The sequence below is a fragment of the Balaenoptera acutorostrata genome, chromosome 7 (genome assembly GCF_949987535.1).
Source record: "Balaenoptera acutorostrata chromosome 7, mBalAcu1.1, whole genome shotgun sequence".
NCBI classification, from domain to species: Eukaryota; Metazoa; Chordata; class Mammalia; order Artiodactyla; family Balaenopteridae; genus Balaenoptera; species Balaenoptera acutorostrata.
In genome coordinates this window covers 41,238,030-41,264,695 of record NC_080070.1, presented here as the reverse complement: position 1 = coordinate 41,264,695, position 26,666 = coordinate 41,238,030, and the positions used below count along the sequence as shown (strand labels likewise).

The following is a 26,666-nucleotide window of genomic DNA, read 5'->3' as shown; positions in this document are numbered from 1 at the left end:
CCAGTGGTGTCAAAGAAAACCACATAAGACCGACCATTTATTTCAGTTTCCAGTATTAGAGAACACAGTAACAGTTGTAGAAATTGGTTCCATCTCTCAGCTGTGTTCCTTTCTAAGTCTCTTATGTCGTGGTGAGATTTTTCTCTGTTATATTCTCTAGTTCCTGAAGCAGCCCTTTGCACTTGGAACTGTCCATTTCTTTACTCCTTTGTCCTCAAAATGCACGTTTTTCATTTACCCTTTCTGTGAAAATCCCTAGCGAACAGAAACCCAAGGAAGAGGAGAAAAAAAAAAGGAAGGTATAGGAGGAAAAAAGGGGAAAAAAACCTAAAAGATGCTTGAAAGCCTGTACCTCTGAAACTGACATTTAACCAAAGACCTGGCTTTCTTGTTATATGCAAATGGCTCTGTCAGTATTTCTTAGATAGTAAGTCCCTTGTATTGTACCAAGTACTGTGTGAGCATTCTATAAGCAGTGAGACCATATTTTCATCTTCAAATCTAAGGATTCTCTTTGCAATGTAAGAGATACTCAATAAGAATAATGCCAATTTTTTTTTTTCTACCGGATCTATTTCAGTCACAATCATGAAATAAAAAAAAGAGATTTACTAAGTAGTTATTATTTCCATATCAATAAAAGAAAGATGGGCATACTTTTCTTTTGAAATCATTCTTTTTTTTCTTAAGTTATTAAAAATATAAAGATTTTCTTTACTAGCTGCTTAACATATTTATGTATCCAAGACCTTCATCTTACAACTTTATGGACTTCTAGCATTTAACCCATGTGAACCTGACATTTAAGATGGAGCAGGTGGTATGGCAGTGATACTTGAAACTTCAGGGATGGTTACTATTTTTCAGATATCTACTTTCAAGTTCTTATGATCCCTTCAGAGACATTAGACCTTTTAATCTTAATAAAATATTTTATATTTAAAAAAATAATTAAGCTGTTTGTCAATAATGCTCATTGAGTGGAAGGTCATATCATTTGGCAGAAAATATGAATAATGGATTATACAAGCATGTTTACTGAAGAACTTAAATTATATTTCTAAAGTTTACAAGTTTAGTTTGGTAAATGAGTTCTTAGTGCTCTTAGCTAAAATTAATTAATTCTGGCAGAAAAAAAAAAAGATTTCTTAAATACAAAAAGAGTCAGACCACAGTCCTTTTTGTACTGACTGATTTCTACACAATTTCTCCCAAAAGTTGTGGTGTGTCAAAAGAAACTTTGTTTTTATGTTGTCATTGCAAAATGTAGTAACAATTGTTATTTAAAACAATGAACCTCTCTTGAGCAGCAGCAGAGATTTAATTACATGTTTCCATGAGAACCATAATCCAATTTTATAAAATAAAATTAAATAAAACCAATAAGTTGGGACTTCTCTGGTGGTCCAGTGGTTAGGACTTGGCATTTTCACTGCCATAGCCCCGGGTTCAATCCCTGGTCAGGGAACTAACTAAGATCCCGCGAGCCATGCAGTGATGTGGCCAAAAAAAAAAAAAAAAAAAGCAAATAAGTTGACTTCTAGAGTAGCTGCAAAAGAACACATCTTCAGCAAAGAATATGTGAATGATGTGATGGGATGTGGGGTACCTTGGGGAATGCAGACTGCCAAAGATTTCTGATTATTGACTTGAATTAAAAAGATTAAAATATAATGTATATATAATTTTTATGGGGAGAAAGGAGTTGCTTTAAATATGATTTTATTACTTGCTGGCATGTTTCTTCCTCTTTTAAATAATAAATGTGCTGATCTGAATCCCTTATTGTAACACTGGCTTACTGTACAGAGAACTGCAAACTTAGGTTGGGAGGAGTGTGGTTATTCCGAGACACACTCAGGGTCCAGGTCAGTTTTTAATCCAACTCTGGATAAGACCAGGATGTGGGCTGCATGGCAGCTAAGGTTGTTCTAATAGCAGATATAGGCTGTAGCTGAAATTTGGCTGTAGCAGAGCTATAAAAACTTTCTGAGTGTGTATCTGTAAGATTGACAGAGATTATAGATTAGTAGCTACCAACAGTGGCTGAGGAAGAAAGAAATAATCAAACCTGTGGTTAGTGACACAAGGAGTCCTGGGTTAGTGGGCCAGAGAATGGCTCAATTCAGAAGCATTTCATGGTCTTAGATGACTCAGAGTAATTGATTGGGGTCTCCAACTTAATGGCAGAACATTGCTGTACTTAGCAGGTATTTCCCCACAAACATGCAACAAACATCAATATTCCAGGACAATAGAGTTTATTTCAAGTGGATGTCAAAACCAAGTTATACTCTCTTGGGAGGAAAGGCAGGAGAGCAGCTACAAAAGAAATGTTAAGTCACAGCACTTCACAGAACAGAGTGCTAAAGAAACCTTGGACAGTTCACTGTTTCAGTCCTGAGAATTGGTTTGGCCCAAACTTTTTAAATATCATAGAACATTGCAAATATTAATTGTTCAATGTGAAAAATTATTTTCACATTATGCAATGTTTATAAAAGCTAGTGGCTTTAAAATCAGCTATAAATCTAATCTTCCTACCCCTCCAGATACACAGTGGGGAAAAGAAAGTATCAGCTCCATGATATTTTCTGGTGTGATGAGTGATCTGACTGGTGATGATGAGTTATTTTAGATTATCAACTGATTGGTCTTTCCACAAGGAAACCATAAGGGCCACCAATTATATTTCAGCTTTTTTCTTCTAAGTCATTTTGTAAGATTAGATTTCTCACAGCTGAAATGACAGAATTAATGAGACTGTATAATAATGTTTTGATATAATAAATGATGCCAAATGGAATTTCTGTCATCCAGTCCAGTAGATCTGAGGCTGAACATTATTCTCTAGTGAAAACTTGGAAAGTACAAATAAAGTCATAATGAAGTACCTTGCTCAGAAGTAATAAAACCTTGGCTAAAATTTACCTTCCACCCCAGAGTCAATAATACGTTAAATGAGTTGGACTATGAAGCAAAACAAAACTGAGTTCTCTCCTGGCTTGGTTACCTGTTTCAGAAGAGCAGCAGGGAAATTAATTGTATTGAGTAACATCCATAGAACTACTATTGCATGGAATGTACAATAGCGGACCCAAAGAGGAATAAGGCATAGTACCTTTGTCAAATGATTTACCATCTTTTGGGAAAGAAAAAAACTAAATACAAATGACTGTTAATAAGGAGGAACTTGACAGATCAAATCTTTTAGAAAAAGACTGGGAGACCTAGAGGTCATTACAATGGTAGAAAGAAGGACATGAAAGAAAATACACTGTTTTCTAAAGATTCAGTGGTTGCTATTCCTTATAAATTATTTACTAAATATATAATGTTGGTGTGGAAACTCTGTAGGTTCCTTGCATCTACCCTTTCTCTTCAATCCACCCCGAAGTATAGGGATGATCATTTAATTGGTTAAGTTTCAGAGATTAATTGGGCAATATTTGCTAGTAGGCAGGGGTGTTACACATTAATAAAATACATACATAGACCTGTCCTGCATTTTCTCCTTCGTGCCTAATACAATTAGAGGCCTCTCCTCCTCCTAATACAATTAAAGTGATGAACTCATCCAGGCTATACTGTCAGAGAAATCCTTACCACATATCATCATATATTCCCTTTTTTCCTTCTGTTTTTGCCAAAGAGCTTTGTTCAGATCTGTAGAGGTAACTCTGCATTCCCATTACTTCTCTGCTCTGACTTTCCAGCCAGGTATGGGCTTAAAGCTTTGGCCATAATCTATCCAGGTGAACTTGGAATTAACCTTGGGATCAAATTCCTTTTGTTCTGTCTATTCCAGCATTTTGGAATGTGTGTTGGATATGGCTTTCTGTATACTGCTCTATACTGCAGTGATAAGATCCTATAGTTGGGTCTGGGGATGGTGGGTAAACAGATAGTGTACCTTTTTTAATAGCTGGTATGGTTTTCTCTGGTTGAGTGGGCATATAGGTATGGAGACTTATGTTTGGAAATAATGTACCTCATAGCAATATAGAGTTTCTGTGTTGGGAGATGGGAGATACATCTAATGTGGGTACCTCAAAATGTAAATAGAGAGCTGTGCTGAGCTAGATGCACTTTGCTAGGCTGTGCAATTTCAAGGGCTGTTATGAAGTTTTTAAAGCATAAAATACTATACAATTGTATGTTATTAAGATATTAATATTACTTAAGAACTTCAAATGGCTTAACAAAGCAATGTGGTATAGTAGGAAAATCAGGCCTTTAGTTGCATATAAAATTTACTGATTGAGTAACTTTAACCTCAGTTCCCTAACCATCAGTTCATTCTGTGAAATGGGAGTAATCAAGTTTACTCCCCAGAGCTATTGTGAAATTTAAATTCAATACAGCACATTAAGCACCTACTGTAGTCCTTGATACACTGTGGGACATCAGCAAATTGTTGTTATTGGTAGAAATTTCTTGGCACTTTGTAGGTTTCTAATAAATATTAGTTCTCCTAAAACTTTTAATCATTTTGTGGATAGTTATATGCCTAGATCTGGTAACAAATATGCTATATCAGCAGTAAAAACATTTCATCTTAATTTTATTATGATACTTATTGGAAATATTAGTGAGGTTTTGATTGTATAAAGGTGGTTATATAGCATTATTATGCCAAAAGTACTCAGGAATGATCAAATTCTGCGCTAAGTTAGAGCTGACCCTCCCTGTGGTGCTGAGAAAGATATACACACAAGGAACATAACCATGGAAGCAAAGAACACTTTATTACTGGCTGAAATTGTGCCTGAAATTCCAACAGAGTTCTTATGACCTGGACCTTTTCCTTGCCTCCTAGTCCAGACTTGAGGGCTTACTATGCTCCTACAGGGAAAGGTAAAACATGGAAAAAAGAATGTACTAGAATGAAGAAATGACCACATTTATGGGCCACTTCATTTATTCATTCATTTAAATACTGTGACCCTGTTCACTGGTAAATATGGCTAACCTATGTCCTGGAATCAGATTAACATTCTTCTTTAAGGGAGTTTATTACTCTTCGGAATTCAGTTAATTTAGTTGCCTGGAGGCTTTGTTCTCTGGTGGCTCACAAAATGTTACAATTTTGTATATTGTCCAGCTTTTTCTTCTGTGGAAACAGAATTCAATGACTGAAATTTTTGGTATTTAGATAATAAGTAAATAAGTAGAAACATATGGAAACTTTGGGTGTTGAACTCCAAAACCCACTTTCCCTCCATTATAGCACATTGAATTATTAAGCTCTTTAAAAGACCCAGGATAGTGTTAGTAAGTTATATTTATATAGGGTTTTTCCAGCTAAGAACACTTCAGTTTTTGCACTTAATAGCTAATTGGATCTTTGTAGTCTTGTTATTTACACATTATTAATTAAGGTCCTTAGTTTATAGGTGAGAAAAATCACAATTTAATAACTTAAGCTGGTAAGTAATAAGACTCAAACCTGCTTCCAAGCACACAGAGCTTTCCACAATTCCATATCAGCATGGATATTTAATATGGATATAGCCATATGGATTCTTTAAATGTTGAGTTTACTCCCTAAATGATAAAAAATGAATTAGTGAGAAGTTTAGTACCTGAAAAGGGAAACTGATTAGTGCCAAATGGCACTTAATCCAAAGTTCATTAACTCTTGAGCCTCTTTTAGCCATTGATATCATTCCTTTCTTTAGGTGAAAGTCAAATGGATGATGAGCTTTGAAACAGTGCTCTTATTTTAGAAAAAAAAAGGATAGAAGATTTTGCCGTTCTTGTAATGAGCTAAAACTGCTTCAGAAATAATGTCAACATATCTTTCCCAGCATTTTTCTATCAGTGGGAGACCATTATTAGAGTACAAATTAGTATTTTATTAATATTATCATTTACACATGCCATTTTTAATAACCCATGTACAATTATACTGGAAAACAAAAAAAGGCATACAAAATTCAGCGTAAAGACAAGGCAAACATTACTTGTGAAAGTATAGATATTTTAGACACTAAGATTTATAGGATTTAAAGTTGTGGCAAGTGGATGGTTCCCTCATATCAAACACATGGAATGGCACAAATGTGAATGAATAGGATGTTCTTCCTAGTATATCTTTTAAGTGAAATACATTCTATTCCTAAAAATTGGTCTAAAGTCACATGAAAAGAAATGGTAAAGTATTGAATTTATAACATGGGAAAATTCTACCCCAAATACCTTTATGTTTTAATAGGTTTCAGGTCCAGATCCTAGAAATAATTAAGAACTAGAAACATGTAGTAAGATTTGAAGAAAATCACCAACCCCACAAGCCCTATTTGTCTTAAAATATATTCTAGAGTGCCTAAATTCTTGCTATTGAAATAGGTTTATAGGTTTAGTGTATTTCTTCTAGATGGAACCTGGAAGTTTCACCTTTTATCTGGTGGAGGAAAAAAAAAAGTCAAGTTAGCCAGTACTCAGCTTGCAGAAAGGATTGCAATGAAAGAATGGATTGTGGTCAGATGAGTTTGTATAGGAGACAGATCAGAAAGGGTGTAGAGCTCATGACATTCCTCAGAGAGAGTGATGGCAATAAACATGAAGACACTGGGCATATGAGAGAAGAGAATGGTAGTGGAGTAAAGATTTCAACTCTCTGATAGTTTCACTCAGAGACTTGATAGAGAATGTACTTGCTCATATGGGTAGTGTCTAGTCCTTGTCAACACCAAATCAGAGAGTGCACGCTATTTACCAAATATCCACCATGTATGAGGCACTGCTTTGGGAACAATGGGATATAAAAATAAGAATGCTTTCTCCTTTATGGAGTCTCTGATCTATTTGGAGATACAGATATGGAGATACAGAAAAGCAGAGAGGCAATAGAAAAGATAAATATCCACAAAAAGAACTGAGCATGCACATTGAGTTTTATAGCAAAGTGCGATTTACAATTCCTAGAATGAGATAATTGGGACCAAATTCCAATGAGGAAGTAGGATTTGAAATGGTTCCTGAAGACTGAGAAAGGTTTGGATGAGTGGAATGCAGGGGCCATCTTTCAAAGGGAGTTAATCAGAAGAAGCACAATACAAGAGAAGGAGATAAATTTGTCTGGAGCAGATGATTCTCAGTGGGGAAAGATGGAAGATTAGTGAGGAGTTTTGGGACAGGAATGCATTGTGGGGTCTACTGCTTATGCCCCTCTTACTCTATTCCTTAAATGTTAATGCTGCCTTCGTCTCCAACCTGAAACCCACTTTCACTTTGCATAATCTCCCTAGGGACTCACATCCTGTCCTAAGACTTCAGTTATGAAGAATATGTGTTGAAATTTTTCAAGCTTATATCTCTAGCCGTTGTGTTTCTATGTTGCTGGACTCCAAGCTAGTATATCCAATTGCTTATCAGACTTCTCTACTTACATATCTCCCAACTATTAGAGAGACTAATGGATTCCAACCGGATTTTCCTAACCTCACTCAACCCTCTCTCCAAACTCCTTCTCCTCCTATAATCTTATCTTCTCTACTTATTACTCGAATGACTTTGCACAAGTTGCTTAAGCTTTTTGTACCTTGCTAGCTACAGGTGAAAAAATAGGGATAAAGTTATTGTTATTTTCAGAAGTTTCTGGGAGGACAAAAACAGCCAAAATATGTAAAACTGTAAGAACAGTGTTTAGCACATAATAAAGCCCCTACAAATATATATATATATATATATATATATATATATATATATATATATATTCAGTTATCTAAGCCAGTATGTTTCATTACTTTTCTCCCAGTATTTAATTGGTCACAAAGTGCCATCAAATATATGCTTCTCCATTTCCTTCTCTCAGTCCTCTCTGACATGGCCTTAGTCCAGATGTGCATTACTTCTCAACTGTATTGTTGAGATAATTGTACTAAACTAATAAGTGCTCTCCAATTTCAATTCTCTCCCCTCTAATTTCCAAAATGCCACTATTGTCACCTTTTGAAACCGCACTGAACAAAGATGCTTCAAGAAAAGTGAATTGAATTCATAATGAGACCCAAATTCCCTTGAATCACACCAGGCTCTACATGATCTGGCCCCTGATTGCCTCTTTGGCTGCCTATTCCACCATTTTCTGAACAACTCCAGATGCTTCAGACATATCATATATTCCTTGTTCTTCACATTTTTACAGATGAAATTTTTTTCCACTTTTAAAGTCCATTCTTTAATCCCTTTTCTTCTCTTATCCAATCTTCCCTTCTTTTTCATGACCAGGTGATATACTTTGTCTTCCTAAATATGGTTCTTCCCAACCCAGTCTGGGTTGGGTGATGTATCAAGAAAACAAACAGACAGCATATGCAAAGTAGGTAATTTGAGGAGGGTTTAATATAGGGATTATTTACAAAAGTGTAGATATGATTAAGGGAAACCCACAAAAGATAGTGCAGGATCCCAGGACTAGCAACAGCTGGGGGTCATTATAACTGCTAGGCCTGACAGGGCAAGAGGAGGTAGTGGTATACCCCAGAACGGACCACCTAACAGGAGATGTAGTCTATTGTACAACCTGTAGCTACCTCTCAAGGAGGAATTGGGAGATAAACACCTGTCCTTAGTGTTCGTGTGCCCTCTGTCCTGCTTTCAGTGTCTCTCATTGTCTGAACCCAACTTGAAGCCAGAAGGTAAGGCTGTTGAAAGAGCCATAAGGTCTGCCTCCTGGCAGCATCACAGAGAAAGGGTGGAAAGGAGATCTGCAAGGACAATTGAAAACCATTCAGCAGAGGTGCTCCCTTCTGCAGTACCTAGTCTCCAGAACATACCTTTATTATAAAACTTAACACACTGTATTGAATACATATCCACTTTTGTCATAAATTGAGAAGTTTTTGATCATACAGACTACCTTTATATTTTCTTAGCATTTAGCCAGGGACCCAGGTGCTTTAACATGTGCTTGGATGAATGAATGAATGAGTGAATGTCAATGTCACAGCAAGGTCTGTGCTCTATAAAACAGGGGAATCATAACTGTTTGAAGCTGTTTATCCACTTCACTTTCTAGAACTCTAGATTTGGGCTGTAATTCAGGCTTTTCTGTTAAGACATGATGCCTATTTTTCTTTTGTGTGATATGTAAATGAATGCTAGTGTGCACGTGTGCTGTTTACTTCATAATTTTTAAAAATGATGATGGGTCAGACAAATACCAGACAATTCACAAGCTTGAGACAAATATGAGAAAACAATTTCTCTAAGAAAATGATCTCCATGTAGTCATTTATTCACTTGATTTAACCCCATGCTGCTATTAGTTATGCAGGGAAATAGCATTTTAATGACTCTTCAGAAAATGTTCACCACAGGAAGAAATACTGTATGACTGGAATAGGCTAAGAGGATATTTATCTCTCTGTGCATTTTGTGGGTCTTAATACTATCACACCTATGTGCTCCAAGAAAGATATTATAGTAGAACAGCTGCTAACAAAGGTGTTTATAACTCAAATGGAAATTAGGACTTCAGAAAGAGCAAAGTCCTTTTGATCTGGTCTAAATATAAAATAGAAATTACATGATCTACTCCTTATGTTAATCACCATGACTACGATTGTAATTAAAGATAATTTAGAAAATAATATAAGGAGTTAATGTAATTCTGTCTCTCGGCTTTTTTAAATGAAGCACTCTCATTGAAAAAGTAGTGTTAGCTTGTTGTGATAATTATGATCACCCCAACTTCTTTTGTAACAAGAAAATCAAGTTTTTAAGAGTTTGAAGGAGGGGCTTCCCTGGTGGCGCAGTGGTTAAGAATCCGCCTGCCAATGCAGGGGACACGGGTTTGAGCCCTGGACTGGGAAAATACCACGTGCCGCGGAGCAACGAAGCCCGTGTGCCACAACTACTGAGCCTGCGCTCTAGAGCCCGGGCGCCTAGAGCAGAAGCCCACACACCGCAATGAAGAGTAGCCGCCACTCGCCACAACTAGAGAAAGCCCGTGCGCAGCAACGAAGACCCGACGCAGCCAAAAATAAATAAATAAAACAAATAAATTAAAAAAAAAAAAAGAGTTTGAAGGAGACATAATCTTCCCCCCCCCTTTTTTTTTAACAGATGAGGAAACTGATCTTCAAAGAGGTTATAACTTATGGAAATCACTTTGTATTTAGATGCAGAGATAGAACCCTTGTTTGTGGATTTCCAAACCTAAATTTCTTATACCACATCATGCTGTCTCCCTAATGCTAGGCACTAATGGAGTAAGACATCATCTAAAATTAGGCAGTCAATCCCCCATGGCATTTGATGTGGGGGGCTGCGACTCCTGGAGAGTCAAGGACCTTATTACAGAGCACAGGGATTCATTAACATGAGCTTTCATACAGAATATGGAAGCCCAGATCCATTTATAAACTACAGTACTAGAAAATCTCTCTGCTAAGGAGATTTTGTGGGCGAATGGTTGTAAGATGCCCTCACTAATTATTTCCTTTCATCAATGGCTTATCAAAGGAAAGCCGAAGTGGTGTCTGTGTTGTTCTGGGAAAAATAGTTTTACTTATTTTCTATTTTCATAAACAAGGAGAACCATTTTTTTTCCTAAAGTATTTTTTATAATGGTAACTTCTTATGGGAATTCCACTTCTTCTCTTTTGTTGGTCACACCGAATCTTACCTCCCTGTGTTTACATGGCTCAGATTTACTGTTAATTTTTTTGCCCTGTTCCTAGCTTCCTCCGTAATCATTTGTATTAGCTTGAAAGCTGAATAAAAGGAAAAATGAGCTAAGAAACAACTGTTCACTTGATTAAATGGAACCCATTTATTCTCATATCATGGATGAGAACTTATCACCTAAAATCTCATCACCATTTGTTTCCATCTCCTCTATGTTTCTGGTTGCAAGTGAGAATGTTTAAGGCTTGGAGCTATTTTTTGATGTTAATCCTTAAAAAACCAGTACTAATCTTTGCCATTTATGACAGATCCTGACATTAGGACTGCTGAGTGCCAATTTGGAGAAAATAGATATATTGTTATCTGAGCCATTTCCCCCATCTGGCAAGCATCAGGGATCCCTGCTGAAATAAGAAAGGGGTTCACTTGCAGCATAGGAAGTGTTACCTCTAACCCTAAATTTTACCGTAAGTTTCAGAGTAAGATTATCTGACTCCATCCTGAACCTCACTTGGCCCTTCCTCCCCAAACTTGCTCTTCCAGCAGTTTCCCCCACTTCACTAGCACTGAAAATATGGCCCCAGTTTGGGTGATGGAAGTGACTAAAGATGAAATACAGAGACCTGAACTAAACACCTAGAAGCTCATCTCAGGGTCTCTCAAGTGTACAGTTAGTTATGCAAGATGGGAAAAGAATTTACAAGTCAGCCAGGCCATCCACCTACCTTGAGGCGGTGGCTACACCTAAAATCTTGTTGATGTGAGAACTTATCTGCTTAAGGCATTTAGAAAACATATTCTAGAGTAGATATCATGACTTGCTTGTAAACAGATGCATGGAAGGTTGAACATGAATTTGAGATATGTATATATTAAAAGAAAGACAAAAGAGTTGAAGCTATTCCAAGAGTGGGGTGATGTAAGTGTCTCTTAGAGGGAAGCTTTGTGCTCTGTGTGAAGGGGAACCTTCAGCTGCCTTCAGAACTTCCTTCTCTCTAAGGTATTCTGTGAAATAATTGGGAACAGAGAGGAGCTCAGCTTCAGTAACATTTGAATCAGTGTTTGGAGAGTTTTCAGAGTTAGCCTTAGATGCCTGTAATGGGTGAAAGTACACCACTTGTCATAAATCACACCAGTTTATTAGTAGTAGGTGGGATAAATCCTGCAGTAAGTGAAGAGAGACTTAATGAGAGAGTGCTTTATTCCTAAAGCATTTGAGAGAGAGACAGAGAGAGCTGTAAATAAAAGGCCTGGTGAGAAATAGAGGAGCGAGGGCACTGGAGAGGTGCCCTGCTCTGAAACAGCAAGTATCTGCCACTAAACACCTTGCTTTGGGGACCTAGATTGCTGGGCATTGCAAAAATAGTGGGTTGTGTGTCTGAAGAGATTATAAAAAAATGACTGCCTGAAAAAGGCTAACTATTGTTTTTTTTAAAGTATTTATCCTGGGCTCCTAACATCAGCAAGCTGAGCTTCTTCCTCTGAAAATATTGGGAGACTGGCAAGAGACTAAGCGGAAAATCAGGATATAAAATGAGAGTTCTGTTACCCTTAAGAGGGTAAGGGTAACAGAGTCGACCCACATCGACTCTTAGGAGCTAGTGTTATTTCCTGGCTCTCTCGTATCTTCAGAATTTTCCTCTTCACTGGCCTTAACCAGCTTGTCCTGTATAAAAATGTCCACATACTGAGAATTATTACAGCTTTCCTGGATCTTGAGTCCCTCTGTTGCTCAATATTGTCCCTATTCCTTGTCCCCAAATTTGAAAGAAAACTCAATACTCACTTCTTCAGTCTTCCTCAACTTGCAGGGGATTCTTATTCCCATCCATCACTCTACAGAAGCTAGCTTCTCAAAGGTTACTGACAACCTCCTACCTGCCCTATCTAATGGCTTCTTTTCAGCTGTTATCCTCTAGGACTTCTGTGGCATTTACCATGACAAAGCATCCTTTGGCTTCTGAATCACTACATTTTCCCATTTTCCTCTTGATTTTTTTTTTTTTTTACTGTTTTTTTTTTATCAGTCTCCTTTTAGGTTTCTTTTCCTTTCAGGAGCTTGTAAATATTGTTTTTTCAAAAGAACAGGATAAGTTCTTGGTTTTTTACTTTTCTCATCCTCTTATTTATTGCCATGGCCTCAACTATGCTGATTTCCACAAACTTATATCTCCAGCCCAGACCTCGTCTGAGCTGCCAATTATTGCCTTCATCTAGTTGGCCCTAATGCCTCTCAAAGGTCACATAACTAACTACTATTCTCTGGTAAACTTTCTCCCCTCTTCTGCACTTTCACCCTCTTAATAGAATTACTTTGAAGTCATCCTCCTGGAAACTTTGCCATCTTTGACTCCTATTTCTCACAGCCCCAGGAGCCAATCAATAAGTCTAGCTTATAGTATGTCAGAACTAACTTTGAGATTTCTTTCTTCTTCCTCCATTTACTCTGCCATTCCCCTCATTTGACTTTCCTCATTTCTCAACTAGTTTAGTTAGATAGCCTCCTAATAATATCTTGTCTTCAGCCATCTCAGTACCTCTCCACACTTCTCCCAAATTTTCTCTGATATTTCTCTTATCATGTCTGTTTTCTTCTTAAAACAACAAATGACTCCTCATTGCCAAAAACATTAAATAAATTAGTATGGTTTTAAGGCCTTCTGTTTTTTTTTTTTTTTTTGCCATCTGTTTCATGGCAATCCAAGTGTGTTAAGGGTTTGGATGCGCTCCTTGGACCATAAATGGAAGGAACGCTGATTGTGCCTGATTCTGTTTCTTAGAGATTGTTTTATGCAAACCCCAGGCCACAGTAGAACAAAAGAGCTCCTTTGAATGGCATTCCAGAGAGGAGCTATGTGCATGCATGAGTGAATGTGTATAGTCGAGTGCTAAGGAGATGCCATCCTGAAAAGTTAAGTCCCCATTAAGAGGTAAGTATGAAGTAAAGAAAATAAATTTGGAAAGAGGGAATAACGTAGGGGCGTAACTGGGGTAGTTTGTTTATTATTAAAAAAATCTTTTTTTGACAAGAAAAGCAAAGGCAACAAAAGCAAAAATAAACAAATGGGACTACATCAAACCAAAAACTTTTGCACAGTAAGGGAAACCATCAACAAAATTAAAAAGCAGCCTATAGAATGAGAGAAAATATTTGCAAATCATGTATCTGATAAGAGATTAATAAAAAAATATATAAAGACAACTCAGTAGCAGAAAACAAACAAACAAACGATAGCCTGATGGGCAGTTCACTGATGTTCCACAGAAAATGTAGCCTTACTTGAATAAAATTTAATTCCCTCTCTTTTTCACTCTCTCCACCTATCTTTGCTCCTCCTACATTTTCAAGCTTGGTGGATGGCATCGCGACTTAGCCTTCTAAGCCAGAAATGTGGGGATTATCCCAGATTTTTCCATTCCCCTGTATTCCGCATCCAACTGGTCGGCAAGTCTTATTCAGTTTCCTTAGTATTTCTAAACTGGTCACATTTTCCTACTCTATTCCCACTGCCTTTGTTTAGACCCACATCATTTCTTGTCTTGAAAACTGTAGCAGCCTCAGTTATCAGTCATCCTGGTAGCTATTTCCTTGCCTACATATTATGTAGTGGTCCCTCCTTCCCTCCTTTCCTCCTTTGTATACAAAACATATAAGGAATGAAATCAAAATTCTCCTTCTGAAAACCTTTCAGTCGTTGAATCAGCTCTGTACTCATTGCTTTGATTTTGCTCTGTGAGGCTGTTTGGACTGTGCTTCAAGGGAAGGTTAGGGCATCCCAACTCTGAATGGAATCTGGAAGAGAGTAAGGGTTCCAAGAGCTTGTTCTGCCATTTTCCTAAAGCGACAAAACCCACCAGCCCACCCATGGAGAGATTAGACTGCATGTTAGTCTTAAAAACGCTCCCCAAGCTGTGCACTTCCTCTCTCGATCTGCATTTTACTGCTCTTCTTGTACTTCTTAGAGAAGCTAGTTCTAATAGGACTGATGGCCAACCTGTTTGGGAGCGGTGAAGCATCAGGAAAACTTTCAGAAGAACTCTTGCCACTGTCAGTTTTATTATTTTCTTGTTTTCCTTCTTACATTTTCTTGTTGTTAGGTAGGAGGAAGTAAGCTTAATAGTTTTCAACATTTGCAAAATGACTGAGTTGCTTGATTGCTAAAAATGGCTAATCTGCTAATTTGTGAGATTCTCCGTCCAAGCTGTATAGATCCTGAGTCTGATTAGCCAACTTTGATTAAATTAGGTGGAATTGAGTTTCCCCACAGAATCCAGTGAACTTTGCTTCCCACACAGTCTTCCACGACTTTAGCAGGTCTCATAGAGCCCCTGAGTCATTCTCTACGGGGAGTGATATTTCTAAAATTCCAATTAAATATTATCACTTTCTTTCTTAAAATCCTTCGAAGGTAACTGATTACCTTTAGTGTAAAATTTATGTTGAATGATTTGCTTTTTAGGTAATGTGCCATGATCTCCCCCGCTTATTTTCTACCTTCCATTCCTTCCACCTAAGTTCTGCCCTCTCTCCACCACCCTGCATTTCTTCATCTATTTCTGCCCTATTAAAAAACTTAGTTACCAGGGGATAAGAGGGGCAGGGATAAATTGGGAGATTGGGATTGACATATACACACTACTAAAGTAGATAACTAATAAGGACCTACTGTATAGCACAGGGAACTCTGCTCAATACTCTGTAATGACCTATATAGGAATAGGATCTAAAAAAGAATGGATATATGTATGTGTATAACTGATTCACTTTGCTGTACACCTGAAACCAACACAACATTGTAAATCAACTATACTCCAATAGAAATTAAAAAAAAAAAAAAAAGTCGGCACCAATGCTATCTGGTCAGGGAAGACTTTTCTCATTATTATTACTTCCTGCCCCCCTTCCTGCCCAATCTGGGTTAGGTAACATCGCCCCTTCTCACAGGCCACTCTCATAAAAAGAACCCAGTGGTTACCTTTGCCCTAGCATTGATGTGCTCCCTGATCTCACGATCCACCAGACTGGAGAAGTCCCAAGGTCAAAAGTTCTGACTTATTTGACTTTGCTCACCTAGGTCTAATACAGTGCCTGGGGCTTAGCAGGTATTTAATGTATCTTTGTTGACTGAAATTAAGAACGAAGTACAGCTCAATGGGAATGTTGCTTTTAATGAAATTGCTTTCTCAACCATTCTTCCACGAGTAGCCCAGAACTTTTTAGTTTGTGACACACCCTGTGGAGAAGTCCTTGGGAGTTTAAGTTGGCCTAAATATTTCATGTATTATATACTTTTGAGGAGAGAAATTGTCCATTTAAGCCATGGTGTCTAAAAGGCACCTATGAAGAAAGGATCCTTAACCTGACTGTAAGTTCTCAATAAATGTTTTCAGAGACTCTGATCTGGATTAGCTCTTTAGAGAAGAGAGGAACAATTTATAGGGAACTTGGAGCTGAAGCACCTTGGTTCACTAGGGTAGGGCTGGATCAAGACCAAACTTTTGCCCATCATTTTGTATAAGCAGACATTTTTTTTTTTTTTTTTTTTATAATTTTTTTTTTTTTTTTTTTTAATGAGGATCTTGAATCAGATGCGTATGTTTTGATTGATTGATTGATTGATTTTGGCTGTGTTGGGTCTTCGTTTCTGTGCGAGGGCTTTCTCCAGTTGTGGCAAGCGGGGGCCACTCTTCATCGCGATGCGCGGGCCTCTCACCGTCGCGGCCTCTCTCGTTGCGGAGCACAGGCTCCAGACGCGCAGGCTCAGCAGTTGTGGCTCACGGGCCCAGCCGCTCCGCGGCATGTGGGATCTTCCCAGGCCAGGGCTCGAACCCGTGTCCCCTGCATTAGCAGGCAGATTCTCAACCACTGCGCCACCAGGGAAGCCCAAGCAGACATTTTTGTATGTTACCAGAATAGACACTAAACAAGATTTGATTCATTAAATTGTCCTCTTTGAAATGATGGAATTGACTCTAAAACATTTCTGTTCAGGTCCATGTGGAGTATCAACACAGGAATATGAAGGACAGAGAGCAGTACCCTCCCTCTCTCAAAATGCTGTCTTATTCTCATTTTGTCAACCTTGACTATTAAATGAAAGCTCGTCCTTTCAGTGGCAGTAAACTATCTTTCCATCTTTCGTGTTGACCCCGAATGCCAGATTTATTTTCCTATTTTGAGAATGTCTTAAAATGGTAGTGGGCCCAAAGTTCTCTTGGTGAGTATAGAGTAGTGATGAGCTGAATCTGCCACTAGGTGTCATTGCATTTTCACACAAATGGCTTTAAAGATCTTTTCAGTAAAAGCTAGCTTCAAATCTCAGATTTTTGTTCTTTTACGTGGTATCTATGGAGTAAGTAATAAAGCTATCATTCATTTTAACACATTTGCCCTGTTTAGATTTTGGAATTTATTTTGCCTTTTCCAGCCTGTTGCATTGTGAACTGGTGCTTACAATGCGTGAATGGTACTTTTCATAATGCAATACTGATCTTGTCTTCACTTAAGAAGATGTGAAAACTATTCAGAAGCACAAAACAATATATATTTAATAGCCTTTCCATTACAGAAAGCTAATAAAAATCCCAACATGAATAGATTTTGCTTGGGAAATTGCATTTCCATTTCTCTTGGGAAAAATGGGTACTTTATTTTTTATGTTCCTTTGTAAATGACTACTAAATTGCATAACTTCTGTGCATTCTAGAGTTGTACAGCAGTTTTATCAATTTTTTTGTAAAAGTGCTACTAAATTATTGTTATCAATTATAGTTTCCAGTATGAACTCTTGATATTGTGCTAGTCATACTTCACCAAAGGGCTGTACGTGCATCTGTGTAAAAGAACAAACAACAACAAAAAAAAACCCAAAAAACAAAAACAAAGTAAGATTGAATGTAAGACAAGGTAATTAGTGAAGCTTAGCAGTCTCACACTTGCATATTTTATAATCTCTGATCACAGCAGGAAAAGTAGTTATCCAGTTGCGTATCTAAATAATAGGCTTTCAAAATCTCAAGCCAAATTTGGTGCTATTATGAATTGATGTATGTTCTTTGTTTATGTTTTTTGAAAAGATTATTAATAATTGGAACTTCTTGTAAAGGACTGATGCCTAGAACTAGAAATCTCATCTTCTATCCAGTGCATATATTCCATCTTTCTGCCCATTTCTCTAGTAGAAACTAGAAAATTTCAGATTTAAATATGGAAAAGATCTTCCTTCCTACCATTGACCTATCAGATCTGTCCCATTTATACACCATTGTCAGAGTAGAGGATTTTTTTATTTTATTTTTTTCTGGAACAGCCAATTTATCCTGCTGGTAAAACCTCTATAATACACGGACCAAAGCAAGATGAGGATTATCATGTGTGGATATGGCTCAATAATTCTTCACAACCACTAGTGAAGTTGATTAAACTTCCACTGGGTAAACCCTGCCTAAGCCTATCCTGGAAACTCGTTGCCATCTGAGGCTGCTTCTGTGATGCTGAAATGAGTAGTACTTCCTCCCTACTGTTGCCAGGTCAGGAGAGGCACTGGAGTTGTTCACTGCTGAGGGAGAAGTATTTAAGGATGAAAATTTTCACCCATAATAAGAGACGAACGGTTGACAGATAAAGGTTTACAAATGAGCAAAGATGATTAAGATTATACTGACAGGGTGATACCGTGTCACTGTCAGCTTAGTGTCACTGGTGCTAAGAACAGAGAGGGGGCTAGATTAACATTTACTGAGTTGAATTATAAAAAGGAATTTTAAAAGCACATGGAAGTTTCTTTACTATTCTATGAGGTCTGTGTTCCTGTAGATACAAAATTATGCTGTCTTTTGAATAAAAAATATCATACAATGATATACATACCCTGATGTATAGTCAGGGTGATATGCTTGGGTGTGTGTCTCCCAGGGTAGTTGAATTTTGGTGATGGTTTGTTGGTCATGCTCTCATCTTGTCTATCTTGGTCACTTGCATTTATCGCAAAACGGTGATTGGGGGATACATTCTACTTTGTGTGACAGAGAAAGGACCTCAGAAAGAGAAAAGGACCTTACACTTGCAAGGAAGTTCACTCTGATTAAAGAGGCAAGTACTGGCCTAGAAACAGACTAAAGTTGAGTTACCTACCACGTAGAAATGAAAACTATAGCTTTTGCTTCTTTAACACATTTCTCTAACCACCATGGTTGTTGGTCACCTCTTGGATATATAAAGGCTAGAGTTCTATGAGGTCATTACAATCATATGACACCTATTGTAGTTACATGTAGTTGCCCTGAACATTTATTGTCATTATGGGGAATCTACTGTCTACTTCTGTACCTCTTCTCTAGATTGGAGACTTCAAAAAATTGATTGTTGTCTCATTCAGACATGACTGTATCTTAGATCTGACTCTGAAAAATCAAATACAAAGGGTTCAAATGTATTTAAAAATATTAAGTTATAAAGGGAGAGACTTCTGTCTTGTAAATCCAAAGACAGCATCACAGGTACTTTTCCAGATATCCATATATGAGATGTTCTGAAGGTAGGTTTCATTTAGACCAGTAGGCAGCCCTTGGGGAGTGGTCCATCATACCCATTCACTTCTAACCAGAACAGCTCTGATACATCTGTTTTTTTTACATATAAAAGCAAAGAGTGTAACTGGGCTCAGGGGCAGACTTGTTCATAGAAACCTGGCTTCTTCCATTACAACTCGGGAGATCTTCACAATTTACTTAACCTCCCTATTACAAACTTTCTTCATCTGGTGCAAACTGGGGATAATATTACCAATATCTGGGTGCTGCTGTGAGGTTTAAATAAATTGACACATATATTTATATCAGCACCTGCCACATAGTAATATTCAGTATTAGTTATTGCTATTTTTACTGTTCTTATATTGGATTTCTGCCTACTAATCCCTTTGAAAAATGGGACAATTTTCTTCCACCAAGAAGTTTTGAAACCTACTAATCCAGACTATTACTATATGAAAATTCTCTTTTCTCCACTCGAAGCATTTTGCCTAGTATATTGAAATGGGCTCCACAGATCAGAGCAATGAAGCGCTCAGGTCAGTGCTGGGTAAACCCTGATGAATTGTTCTTTGATGAGTTGTCATTTTCTATTCTTAAAGAGTGCGTTAAGAATTTATAACAATGTTCTAGTTGCATTACCATTTGGACAGTGTGTTTATGCTAATTTATACTGCCAATCCTAATTACCAGTGGTTAAATTCATTAAAAAATAATTTTTTTCCAGACTCTTTTCTGATTCACCTTGCTTCTTAGACTATCTCAATATCCTTTTGGTTCACTTGCCACAAGTATCAAATGATTTATTCACCAAGCAGTGTAAATCAGAGGTGCTTTTCCTTATTTACCAGTCAGTTACTGAGTGCTTCTGGATGCCTCAGGGGTATCCCAACATTTTTTCCATAAAACCTTAGAGGTCACCTAGTCCAACAGGTCACATATTATAGAGTTATTTTCGTATGCTCAGTGACAGGTGGTTCTCTGTCTGTTACATAGAGGCTAGATTCTTGCCTGGGAATAGCTTATACTGTAGTTGCTGACACATAACATAGAACTAAGAGTAAAGTTACAAAGTTTTCACATTTTTCAATCTGGTAAGTCAAGCACACGAATGTTACTTACTTGTCCAAGTCACAAACTAAGTAATAGTAGGGTTGAAAACAGAATTCAGATGCCCAGCTCCTAAAATAAAACTTTATCAAGAACACTACTTTGCTCAGAGCCATTTCTTCTTGTGAAAAGTGCTGTGAATAGTGATTCAATATTTAGTTATGTAATAAAACTCAACTTGGTTTAATGAAAAGATTGCTTGTTTTTGTGGTCAGGAGTCATGGATAAGAGACCAGGTTTTGTCATTGAACAGTTGTGTGAACACAGAAACCTCAATCAGCTTCAATTTTCTTCATGTATAAACTCAGGATTATAATGCTTGCCCTGTCCAATTCATAAGCTAGCTAATCAAATGAAATTATTCTTGGGTAACTCTTACTTTGCTCAGACTCTTTTGTAGGAGGCAAGATTTCTAAATTTAGGAATATCTTCTTCCTTAGCTTATCTTCTCCCAACCATGTGGAACTACTTACATCCTGGAGAAGAACAACATTCTTCACCTCACACATCTTGCAAGACCTCAGTATAGGCTGTTGAAAGAGACAAAATAACCTTATGTAGCAGGTGTGAATCTCCATCCACAAATTCAGTCTTTCAATAGATGCCTTTGGTAGAAAGTGCTATTTCCAAATATTTCTCCAATATTTATTCTCCTTTTCTCTCAGAGATGCAACCCTGCACATTTTAGTTCATGGATTTTCAGAATAAAGATCATATCTCCTTGACTACAGAATGTGTCTCCGTGACTACATTCTGGTGAATGGAACATAAACACAAGTGGTGTGTGAAACTTCTGGGAAGGAGTGTCCTTTCCTCTCAGTTTTCCCTTTCTTGCTGTCTGTCGTATGGATGTCTATACATTTTAACTTAATCATCCCAACAACACTTGAAACATATACTGTTAGTATTCTCACTCTGCTGGTGAGGAATCTGAGGCACAGAGGGGTCAGGAACCTTATCCAAAGTCATATAATCCTGATAGAGCCAGGTTTCCCACTCACAAAGTTTGGCTCTTGAGATTACGTGTGTAAATGCTGCCTCTCCTCTGAGGGAAACGGAATTATACTGTTTCAAATCTTTTCCTGCTGGGCTGGAGGGAAATGTGACTGTAGCCATCTTTGAGTGTCCCCTCCCCAAGCTTCATATACACTACCAAAGTTTCAGATAGGCCTTAGTGGTCACTCATCATCTTTCTACCATGGGTATAACTGAAACGCCCATTATTAAGAGAGTAAATTTTTTAAAATGTTAGCTAGAACATAGGTGGCTCTACATACTTTCAGCCCAAAAAAGGAGAGAAGCCTCGAATACAGTTGTCAGATCCAAAAGAATTAACATTTAAGGAGTGATGAAACTGTACCTATCCTGCTCCCAGTTGCCCTGAGGTTGAGCCTTTATCTTACAATAATTTTATAATGAAAAAAAAAAAAAACCTCCTTTTTCTTCTCCATTCAAGAAAATAGTAAGAGCTCCTGCTCCTTTGTCTAGAGAAGTTTGTGGGAGGACTTTATGGGTTCTGTTTTCAAAGCTGATGTCCATTGGGATTTGAGGTGAGAGAAACTTCTTCCAGGTTAAAGGAGATTGTTAGAGACTGTTGAAGAGTAGAGTTGGATCAGTGAACAAAACTAGAGGTTGGATCCAAGACTAGAGGTTGATCACTGTTGGATCAGTGAATGAAGCTAGAGGTTTATATTGTTTTACAATTTCATTTTGGGGGGAAGGTCAGGTCTGATAGTTTCATGCTGCAAATAATATATAAAATGATGAGGGAAATACTTTTTTAACTGTAAAAGGACTAAATTTATCTTTGAAGTCTAAAGGCTGTTGGGCAAAGAACGTGGGTGATGTTCAGTGATAATCAACCAAGCAACTGAGAATTCACGTCGGCCTGCCTGAACTTCCCATCCACCTGCACTGAAAACCCAGTTGTACTTCCTCACCTGTCAACTTGGCTGGGGACAGTGGTAGTCTGTTGTATGGATACTCTTTCTGTCCCTTACTATTGGCCTGAAGATTTGGACTGCTTGGAGAATGAAAGAAAGTGGAACCAGAGAAGTACCTCTTCTGCCAGCATGCCTTACTCTTTCAATTAGGTGGCTCTGCCTTCCCCATGCCATTCTTGGATCATGGGGCTCTGGTCAATCCAGAAGACCCACATAGGATCCAGTTTCCTTGAAGTTTTGTGTGACCATGGATTATAGTACCACTCCCAGTCCAAAGGCTCATAATTCAGCCTGGGGCCATCTTTTTCTTTTCAAACCTCATTCCTCCCACAGTGCTAAGCTTATGAAAAGAAAGAACAGATTGCCCTGCCATGAACTTCTCCTGAAGCAAACAAACATGGAGCCTTTAAAAGCAAAGGAAGAGAAAGGGAATGTAAGGCAAACTATAAATTATATCCTGAAATTATACCGCTCCACACATATCACACATGCACATATTTTATCTGAAGACTAAGAAGAAGCAACTGAGAATCCAGCAAAACAGTCAGTCTTCCAAATGTTCATCTGCCTCATGACCATTGAAGGCTTGGCTGGTGAGTCTTTCTGTCCTCAGTTGCCCATCAGAAGCCTTTGCCATGGGGGTCACTTCCAGTCTGTCAGCATTCGTAGTCTCAGCTTCTCCTTCTTGCCAAGAAATCTGCATTTAGTTTCCTCTGGGATCCCTGAGCTTAGCCCACCTTCATTGTATTCTTTGTTTCCTGAATTCCAGGAGGCCCACTGCTGGCAAATAACTCACCTTTCTCATCTCGGGCCAGGGGACAGAGATGTCCTTTCCGTTGTTTTCCTCAGGCATTACTATTTCTCTTTCTTTTCTCTCTACAATGTCTGGCATCACTTGCCAACCTGCCTTCCAAATTCCCTGACATAAAACTCGACTCACAAAGCATTTTATGAAGCATGTAGTGCTCTATAAGTGAGCAGTTTTTTTCCCCTGTATTAAAACAGTTATATTTACTAAAATTTTATTTTCTTAAATAGTTGTACTCAAGAAAATCAGTTTTAAATGGAGGAGGATAAAACAAGCAAATGATTTTGGATCTTTTCAAAACTTTTAGAAATTGATGTCCCTTGTTCTTTTTCTATTTTTTGTGTTGGAGCTACCTGTAACAAATAGGGTCCAGGGTATGTTGTATGAATGTATTCTTGGCTCTAGTCCCATCAAAAGACTCAGAAAAATCTTTCCATCAGATATTCCAGAAAACTGCCACAACTGGCCGTCTAACCGACAGTTGCCAACTGGTTGTCCAACTGGCACCAGCTCATACGAGATCGAGCGTGAAATGCTTTAACACTAATACCTCTGAGTTGCTGAAACAATGTGTCTGTACTGTGGGGAGACCTGCTTTTAGCTGTAATTCCAATCACCAATTTATGTTTTCCTCCAAAAAGAATGAGCAGGGTCAAATCCTCCCATTATCACAAGGCAACTGGAAAATGCAGAGCAGACTCAAGTGGCCAAGCTGTGTGGCAGAGGTGGATCATGCAGATGTAAGAATACCCTCATGGGGCAATGAGGATGGCAGGAATCTTAAGAACTGTCATGTACGTGACATTTCCTAACAGAGAGCCTGACATAGTAGATGCCCAAAATATCTTAGCTGAATATGAAAATGAAGGATATTAGAGGGAGTGCATGTACTCTGGTTGACAGTTATAAGACTCAGACCTTGAGGTGAATTCTAAGTAATTATTGATTAGAGATTGAGATTTCCCATTAGTGATAATCTGGATTTTGGTGTCTGATTATCCCTACCCCTTAAAACTCCTTAAGGTAAAGTCCAAGTCCTATTGCCCTTAAGGTAAAGTCCAAACTCCTCAGTAAGCCACGTGTCGTGATTTTGGTCCTGTCTTTCTTTTCAGGTTTATTTTGAGGTGTACTCTCCATTTCTCAACCATCCCCACATAAATTCTGTACATTAGCCATATCCAGCAACTTGCTTCTTGAATAGATACATTATACGACATCCATACGGTGGAATACTACTCAGCAACAAAAAAGAATATTACTGATGCACACAGCTCAAAAATTTTATGTTGCTACCCAGTCACAAGAATACATATTGATAATTCCATTAATAAGAAATTCAAGAACAGGTGAAACCAATCCATGGTGATAAAAATTAGAACAGAGATTGAGTATGGTTGTGTTCTGCCTGCTGATCAGGTCAGATCATTGCTTTTTACTGGGGTGGGTCCCTTGGCTTGTTGGGCTTGCTGCCCACCCTGTGGTTTTGTTTGTGCTGTCTTTCCTGGTCAGATAGATATCTTCACCAAGGGCAATCACAGCATTTCCTATGTCTCCTGGCTATTGAGACAGGTAAAATATGGAGAGCCTGGGAGTTCTCCATATATAATTTTGCCTATAATAAAAACATATGTCCATGGGTTTTATAATAAGGTACTGGAATTTTCCTCTTGAGTTGTATCCTGTTTACAGAGTAAACATGTTTACTTCCTAGATACTAACCTGGAATTGTGCCTCTGTTACTCCTTTTCGGATAAACTTTTCCTTGACCACTGAAGGTCATGAAACTTTAATACTGTGCTCAGATATGGTAGTTGACAGCCCCGACCAGCCTCAGTAAAGGAAAAATCTCTTTCCTAGGGACTAATGTCTCATCATTCTTATTGTCATCAGACAAGAACAGTCAAATTTCCAGGGGTATTGTTGGCAAGCTACATCATCACTATCCTTTCTTAAGTCAGCTGGAGGGATCAGTGTGTTGAGGATGGACTTTCCTAGTATCAGCTCAGAATACTTGCTGTAAAGAAGCAAAGATAAAAATAAGGTTATTATACCCTACATCTGACAAAAATTGAGGTTTGCCATTTAATTAACACATGTATGTTGTCAGCACTATTGTTAAATCATCAAGATTATGCTAACTTTTTTTTTTTAATTATTAGAACCTTTAATTATTTATTTATTTTTGGCTGTGCTGGGTCTTCGTTTCTGTGCGAGGGCTTTCTCTAGTTGTGGCAAGCGGGAGCCACTCTTCATCGCGGTGCGCAGGCCTCTCACTATCGCGGCCTCTCTTGTTGAGGAGCACACGCTCCAGATGCGCAGGCTCAGTAGTTGTGGCTCACGGGCCTAGTTGCTCCACGGCATGTGGGATCTTCCCAGACCAGGGCTTGAACCCGTGTCCCCTGCATTGGCAGGCAGATTCTCAACCACTGCGCCACCAGGGAAGCCCTATGCTAACTTTTTAAGTCAGAAATAGAATGAAGAGAGGGAACACGTTTTTTTTTTTTTCTTTTTTCTTTTTGGCCACGGCACTCGACTTGTGGGATTTCAGTTCCCTGACCAGGGATCAAACCTGGGCCCTCGGCAGTGAGAGCTCAGAGTCCTAACCACTGGACTGCCAGGGGATTCTCCTGAACACATTTTTCTTGAGGTTAATAACTGACACTAGTAATCTGGCACAGAGCTTGTTAAAAATAAAGGGAGCAACGATATAGAAAGGAAAATAATGTGCAAACAGGTTAGAGAATGGAAGTTACAGAGAACTACTGTGTAATGGGTAGGGGAAACAGAAAGCAAGGGGTCACATGACATGTTGACTAGCGAAAGAAAGGCAGCTCTTGGGAAGAAGACATAGTATTAGTTCACTAGGAGGAGAGGCGGATAAGGAGCAGCCTTGGGAAGAACAAGAGAAAGAAGGCAAGAAGCTGGCTGTCTCTGTATACTGGAGATGCACATATGCAGGAGTCTGGAAAGGAGGGAGGTGGACTGTGTGAAATGATTGAACCCATTCCTTTAAGGTAAGCCTTCACATGCCTCTGTAATAATTAACAGGACACTTCAGACGAACTGCCTACTTGAATTTGCAGCACAACAAGCAATAGGCCTCCTTCAGGCACCTTTGTGGAAGAAGAGCTTCTTGCCTGGTCTGTCCATCCCCTGATCCAGCATCGCAGCTGCTCCAGACACTTGGATCACAAGGTACAAATATCTACTTAGGTATTCTTATGTTGTTCTATAAAAACAACATTAAGTATAACTAGGGGAGGAGCTGAACCCACATAGATGACCTGTATTTAATTAATATAAAACTACTTAATAAACTTAAACATTATATTTTATATGTACATGTGGAAAACTCCACTATGACGCACAGTATTGCTCCAGCATTAATGGCAACTAAAGAATTGGATGCTAAGGGAATGTTCTCTTCTGGATCTATTCTGGGCCTTCTTTCTTTGAAATCTTTGTGTATGCGATGATCCTCTTCTGTGTTCCACAAGGTTCTTCATAATGTGTTTTCCCTGCTCGAATCAGGATTGCTTGACTGATGGCTGAAAATTCTCAGTGGTTTTACTTGCAATTTGTAAAACTCACACTTTGAGTGCAGGTTTCGTTACCAGCTCTTTCTGTTCTTAATT

At 38.2% G+C, this 26,666-nt stretch overlaps 1 long non-coding RNA gene across 1 annotated transcript in view; it reads left to right on the top strand.

Annotated features, from left to right (window-relative positions):
• LOC130708612 (uncharacterized) overlaps positions 1–26,204 on the top strand; it is a 46,497-nt gene extending 20,293 nt beyond the window's left edge. The window contains exon 4 of the long non-coding RNA XR_009008887.1: positions 26,080–26,204. This is a non-coding gene — a long non-coding RNA (uncharacterized LOC130708612). The remainder of the gene's footprint in view (positions 1–26,079) is intronic.
• Positions 26,205–26,666: the final 462 nt, after the last annotated feature.